Source organism: Manacus vitellinus, unplaced genomic scaffold, assembly GCF_001715985.3.
Source record: "Manacus vitellinus isolate BGI_N305 unplaced genomic scaffold, ASM171598v3 scaffold_17_pilon, whole genome shotgun sequence".
NCBI classification, from domain to species: Eukaryota; Metazoa; Chordata; class Aves; order Passeriformes; family Pipridae; genus Manacus; species Manacus vitellinus.
Window position 1 is genome coordinate 11,290,845 of NW_021939256.1, and position 7,212 is coordinate 11,298,056.

The 7,212-nt window shown below is 41.1% G+C and overlaps 2 long non-coding RNA genes across 2 annotated transcripts; one reads left to right on the forward strand and one right to left on the reverse strand.

The window, feature by feature from the left end:
- Positions 1 to 1,232: 1,232 nt before the first annotated feature.
- Positions 1,233 to 6,138, forward strand: LOC108639173. The gene is made up of 4 exons (XR_001920305.1): positions 1,233 to 1,481; positions 3,677 to 3,821; positions 5,555 to 5,684; positions 5,932 to 6,138. It is a non-coding gene; the product is annotated as an uncharacterized LOC108639173 (long non-coding RNA).
- LOC108639174 lies at positions 5,027 to 7,084 on the reverse strand. The gene is made up of 3 exons (XR_001920306.2): positions 6,811 to 7,084; positions 6,594 to 6,702; positions 5,027 to 5,324 (listed from the first exon to the last, which is right to left on the reverse strand). It is a non-coding gene; the product is annotated as an uncharacterized LOC108639174 (long non-coding RNA).
- Between the last annotated feature and the right edge of the window lie 128 nt (positions 7,085 to 7,212).

A 7,212-nucleotide genomic window follows, 5' to 3' on the forward strand; every position in this document is an offset into this window, starting at 1 on the left:
CTAGTAAAAGAAAAAACTGTATGTAAATCTGTGGGTTCCTTTAATATTGCATTGTCTTATGAATAAGTTTAAAACCAATTTATTCCTTTAAATCTCTATGGACACATGCCCATTTACTGAAGAGTTTGTGGTCTTTATCCTAGACCCTTCATGGCCACTTAGGCCTTTCTGTGATAGATACTTGCATTGTAAGAAAAGATGGGTTTCCGTGGGTTTATTGTTTTCCTCTCTTGTCATCCATCTCTGCTGAAGAAGGTGGAGAAAAGGTGTGGCTCTGGCTCACCTCCCACTCTGTTGGAAAGATAAACTATGCCAACAGGCTGGACAGCAAGTGCTGAGGCAGACACCAGCTGCTGCCAAGAGAGCTCTTGCCATGGGGCCAGAGGAGGAACCAAGCACAGCCCTTTGCATCACAGTTTGTTTTCTGGGCTGTCCCTGAAGCGACACAGCACTGTATCACCCTGTGTTGCAAATTCACTGGAAGCTTTGTAATCTGGTTATCCTAGTCTGCAACCATGAACTGCAGGAAAGTAGTTCTCTTTATTTATAAATTAGATGTAATCCACACTTATTTTTCCAGAAGACCTCTAAGGAGCTAATTTTGTATTCTTAATACCCTGAACTGGAGGTAATTTTCATGCTGTACATTTTCTGGATACCTGCAGATGACTCACTTGAAGAAAGGGAGTGTTGTTTCATTTGAATTATGTAATCATTTATACCCCTCCCCTTGACTGAGATTGCAGGGTGAGGAAAGCTGACATGCCAGGAGAAGACAGAGAAATAAAAAGGTTCCAAAGGTTCATCAACCACATCATGTCAGGTACAGGATGTTTAAAGCACATGGCAGACTTTTTACCTTCACGTTGTCTTTTAGGGGCCAGTAAACAGCAGATTCCTGTGAAGATTCATGTAGCACCAGTACAACTAGCTAGAGGTAGGCTTAAGAGGTGATTAACTTCACATTCAAAAGAAAGAGGGGAGCAAATGAGAGAAGAAAAGTTGTGTAGAACCACCAGTCATTACTGCCCATGCTTGCAAGTGATGCAAAAGATTTAGAAAAAAACAGTTGGAATCAGTAGAAAATCTCTCAATATCAGTTGGCTTTGGTTCAGCACAGTGATGTTGTCCAGATAATCCATATTTCCTCCACCCCAGACAGTTTCTCCAATCCCTTCCTTGATAATTCAAGGAGAGTTTTTTGGTTTCTAACTATGTGTTGCTTACAGGAGCAGGGGGAGGAAGGTGACCACAACCCTTTCTGAAGAGAGAAGTGCTACTCTGTCTTGTCCCTGCACAACCATGTCTGCCCAATGACACCGTGGTGAAACAATTGCGTACTTGTGTACTTCATTTTGGACCAAGACCTTCTGGATTTGTACAATCAGACATCTTTGGAGGATCTCCTTCATCTTCCTTTGCCATAACTAGCTAACCTCTATCTTCTGGAAAAAGAAGTAAGCAGCAGGATTGGCCTCAAGGTATGTTAGCAAAAAGAAAAGTATTACTGTCTTTTAACTTATTGATATCAAAGTGTAAAGCCTACAAAATGTACGAAAGGAGAGTTAATAAGCCTTTGCTGGCCTCAGAGGGTAGGTGATGGGAAAGCCACCCTTCACACCACTGATTATATCATGACATGATGCAGGCTAGAAAAAATTTATTGTATTTGATGTCAATCCAAATATGTTCAGAAAGAATTCGTCAAGGTAAGGAGGTAAGTTATGTTCTTATTTACTCCCTCATATTTTTGACTTAGGTCTGAATTATATATAAGGCTTTATGTATGTCAGATATCATCTGCCATCTTCAGATGCTTTCCTGATAATAGTATCCATTGAAGTTCTATCCTTCAGGGCTATGAGTCTCATATTAATACCATTTAGTGATTTCAGCAGGTTCATGAGGTCTGCACTTGGGGAGGAAATGAGTAAAAGGTAGGCCTTTGGGAGTGCATGTAGTAATTTATCAGGAAGCAGCTATTCAAGTCCCTGTTCAGTTCATGGAGAATTCTAGAGATGATATATCTCAAAGGGTCTTTTTTTCCCTGAAGAATTAAGGAATATAAGTTGAATCTAATATTGGTGACGTTCCATATGCATATACATCTTTGTGCACTTTGAGTTGTTGGTAAACTAAGGCAATCACAAATTAGGTAACTCAACAGAAATAGTAGCAGCACCGAGCCTGATACTTTTGCTTTTCTTTGCATAAGTAGATGTGTATTTGTCTTTATGCATAGCATGTTAATTTTGATTTAAACACAGAACCAAATCCTGTTTTCATTTGTGTTGCTATCAATCAGGATAAACTGAGAGGTGCATCAGCTGATGCAAGTGTGAGATGAGAATTATGTAATCAATTATGAAATTCTACAAAATCTCTGTTGTAATTTATCCATCCTGAAATTTGAAAATGAAACCTGGATATACCACTACCTCCTAACCATGGAAACTTTCTAAATTTCAGTGAAATATTGCACTGAAAAAAAAAAAAAAAACCAAAACCAAACCACCATTTAAAAGTGGTAGAAGTTTAACCCAGCCTGTGAGGTAAAACATAGTTGTGGACAATGTTAATAAAGTTTATCTCATACAGTGTTAAATATTTACAGAGAGGACTGTCAGTGCATATAATTCTGATTATAGCATGACTATATTATGTATATCAAAATAGAAATAGCCTCCTTGATATAGAAACCCTTACACTGAATGTTCAATACAGACATAGCTCACTTGAGAACTGCTTTCTAAGGGCATTTGGCACTAACTTTAAGAATGATTCCAGGAGTTAGTAGCTGAAGCCCCAGTGTTTCAAAGGTAGATGGTGCTCCTCACTGCCATCGCTTTCAGCTCCAACTGTGCCTGTTAATTGGAGAGCTGGGTACAATGTCTGGGAGAGGTGCAGGCTGGTTGCAGTGGTGGAGACGTGATGTTGCATATGCAGTTTGTTGCACAAGGAACACCGGGATCGTGCCACATCTGCTGCTTACATAGGAGCTTTCTGTTTTATTGCGGTGCTAAACCATGCATGGAGCGTCCCTTCTGCCATCTTCCTGTCAGTCCTGCCCAACTTTACAAAAGCCTGGCCTGTCTGTACTCCACTAACTGGAAAACGACCTGCCAAAGTGCTGTACTATGACTTCACGCCACTTCTAAATGAAGTGTTTTCAGAGCTGTGGAAAGTTATTTTCACAGAAGCCTCATTAAGTTTCCCTTTCCGATAGTTCTGCTGGGCTGAGTGGCATAAGATCTCTACTTCTCTTTCACAAATATTCTGAAAGAGAGGGTAATTCTAAGCATTGTACAACTTACTTTCATTCTTACCACAGAAAGAGGTAAGGATGAAGGGAATTTTAGTGGCACCAGCATCTGTGAGGTGGTGAATTGCATCTCTGAAATGCTGCTTTCACAACCTCAGACTCTCCTTGGCATGGCAAACAAAGAGCAAAAACCTCACAGAGAGGAATGGCTGTAGCTGGGTCACCATGACCAGCAGACCAAGTAGTATTACTCAGCTCAGTACAATGAAGATAAGCTTACACAAATTAGTTAGTGTTTTGGTTCAAATTTGTTTTGTAAGGTAGTCAAGATTTTCCAAAGGCTTTTTTAAGTCATATAATATGACATGGTCTTGAAAACTGATTTCATATTTTCCCCTCTCTGACACTGTTCAGAGAAGTATGTTCTCACTGTTTAGATGAGTTTGAGTCACACCACTCTTCAGTTTTGGAAAACATCTTACATTAGCATCTGGCCTAGGAAGGTTCTCACCACAGCTGAGCCCAAGAACATGAGCTTTGGCCCACTGGGTCTGTCCAGGTAAATATTCTTTCATTAATGTCAGTTCAATTGCAGACTAGGGCTTGAGTTTCAAATACTGAAAAAAGTGCACATAGGAGGAATAGTAGAAAAGGGAGGAAATTGTAGGGCAACTGTCCAAAATATATAGAACAAAATGTTAAGGAAAACAACTGTGGTGAAAAAAAAAGAATAAGCATGTAATTAATATCCAACCTTTAAAACAAAATCCCCAAAGTTCTACGGTTCTTACATTCAAGATTGTGTGACCATATTATAGAGATGTATCAGCTTCAGTCTGGATTATGTAGTTGTCTGCTGTGTCCACTTTTAGACACATTTAAAATAACTTTGAAAAATCTTCCCTTCTATTTTTTTTCTTTTTTTTTTTTTTTTTTTGCTGTGGATAGCAAAGTAACGGAATTTTGTGAGTTTGAGGCTACACAGCTCCAATTGCTCTAATTACACAGCCAGGAATTTTACAATTGTACAGTAAGTCAACTCTCTTACAGGGACTAATGCTTAAATTGCAACTTCTAGATTGCTGAGAATGGGAAAAGGATTTATGTGGTTAAAGATGTGTGTTTGCAATTAACTAAACCTAACCGCACTAACTAGCACAATTTTTTCTTGCTATAAATTAGAGTTTGTTATTTTTGCTTTGGTTTTTAAGCTCAAACCTGGTTTCTGATTTTAAGATGGTCCTCAAACAGTGGAATCACAGGAAAAGATTACATGCTAGACTAGAGAAAAAGCTTGGTTAACTGGTGCATGTTAGCTAATGCTGAGCTAATTTTAACCTCTTTTTGCTACCTTATAAACAAATTCTCTGGTATTACACTCATCTTACTAGATTCCTTACATGTTCAGTTACGCTTATACTATAAACTCAAATTCCTGAAATATTACAGGCCAGTTTTAGCAGAAGAAAAATGCAGCCTTAAAGGTTTGATTCACTACCAGCAGTGAAGGTGAGAAAATATAGGAATAATTTTTAAAGACCGTACAAAAGCATTAATGTGAAATTGTTCTGGTGAATATTTTTAAAGGCCTAAACTATTTTTTGTCAAGGATTTTGTCACCTAAATGTTTACATTTTCTTAGGAAATATGTTAAGGAGGCCCATCTAAACAGAGATGAAGCTATGTAGAAATGAAAGGGTTAAAAGCAGTCTAGGGGTGGGGTTGAACATGCCAGTCTCACAGACATTTTATGAGCTTGGCAAATACTCACACAGCCCCTCTCCAAACTATTGCCCTTTGCCTAAAAAATGAGCATAGCACCACGATTGTGGGGATTACAATAAACACTAGAAATACCCCCTTTGCCCTCCTTTTAAGAGCCAGGCCCAATGCCAAAGAGCCTGGAGAAAGGCAGATTCCCATGTTGTATCGCAGAGCATACTCACCACATTTTACCCAGATTTTCCATCAGCCAAATGGGACTGAAGAACAGGAGAATGGGCAGTCGCTTCTGCTGGTGCTGTGAGTTCGGTAATTAATAGGCTTTCACTCTTTTGCTGTGCTATATAAAAAGAAATGAGCATCATAAGCAAATATTATTTTGTTATTTTGTGTTTTACACCTCTGCTCATGTATATCATGGTAGAGTAAAAGTTACAGCTGAGGCAAGAGAAGTTCTTTCAGGTTCTTGAAATAGCTGGTGCAGCATAAATTGCTAATGATGCAAACAAGAAAAGGTTTGGACGGTTCTGCAGAGGTTTGGTTCCTGTGCAGCCTTTGCATCTATTCTAGGATAGGGAAGAGTTCATTAAGATTTCCGAGGAAAAAAGGGGAGATGAAAAATGACTGAATAAATGATGAACAGAGCTATGAAATCAAGTTCCCATGATTTAACAGATCACCATTCATTCCTGGAGCTATGGTAAGTGACAGTGCACAGTTGCTGAACCAATCCACTTGCAAAATAAAGTATGTAACCTAGCCTATTTATTTTCATAAGGGATCAGATTAAGATCATGTATGTGGCTCATTACCATGGCATGTGGCTCAGATGACTGGGGTAATTACTGAACTGTGGCAACTCAGTCAACTCCTACCCATGGTAGCAGGGAAATTAGAGATCCATGTTTTGCTTCTCCAAATTCATGTTTTTGTTTCTCTACCTACAGCTAGGACAGCCAACTGCCTCCCTTGCCCTTAGGCCATCTGTATATGCAGGGATGGAGAGGAGGGAACAGAAGTCAGCATTCTCAACTCTCTGCTGAGGAGATGGGAATTAAGGGAAGACCTCAGGTTGCCAAAGCAAGAAAACATAAAGTTACGGATGGCTATACTACAATACAGTAGTACTTCCCTGTCTGTTACACACTGGGGTAAAATACACAGAAACAGGTATTTTGCTCATAACATAAAAGCCTTGTTAGACAAACAGGCAGTACAGAAAAGGTGAACACGTCCTTTTCTTTTCTGTTACTGGTAAATTAATCCAATGTTTGAATGTTTCAAAACATTTACAGTCAGCCTGGAATGAGGGTTTCTCCAGATAGCAATGCCATCAGCCACATGTAGCTTTTGACCCAGATCTGCCAAGTCTTGCTGGCTGAGGAAGAAACTCTAACTTTTGGAGCCAAAGAAGCTACTTGCATTTACTCTGTCTGATTACTGAACTGGGCAAGACACTCTCCAATGGGCAGAACATGCCCATCAAGTTCAAGCCTGAAGGGATGGAAGTGTTTGGGGAAAGGAGTGACCATTAAGCAGAACCTGTGGGACCATCACAAAGAGAAATGCAAGTCAGGCAGCATCTCCCGTTCCCATCTCAGTTCCTCACCCAAATCTCTCACCGGCACGTCACTCAGTCTGCTTGCTCCTGTCTCATGGTCCCTGTGTTGGCTGGTAGCCTGACCCGTCTGCCATCTCTGCCATCCTCCCACCATGGCCTGGAAAGCAATGTAACGCAAATGGCTAGCTGGAGAGGAGAGAAACTCCTGAAACATCCGAGAGGCCAGGCTGCCCAACGCCGGGCACGCCGGACAGCGGGCATGTACCGCAGTAATACTAGGCAGGCTCCCCCGCCTCCAGCCTTGTTCTCCTTTCACACAAGCGTTAACAATTGATATTCTGGGGAAACGGTGTGAGGGGGATACTCCTAAAACAGCACACACAGATTTTCAGCGCGGTGCCTGAGTTGCCGCGAAGGTTATGCCGGCGGGCGCCCCGCACCTCCCGGGCTGTGGGTCTGCCTTCCCCATCATGGGCTCGTGCCGCTGGAAGGAAAACCCGGGAGAAGCCTGCATTGCCATGACTGCCCGGTCAGCCACGCCAGCCCCTCTTCTTGATCAAAGTCGCTGGTAGTTTTCAAGTAGTTGTTTGTGCCGCCTCCGAAAGAAGAAAAAAACATCTGTAAGAACAGGGATGACGAGAAACGTGCCGGAGGTGGCAGCGCCAGG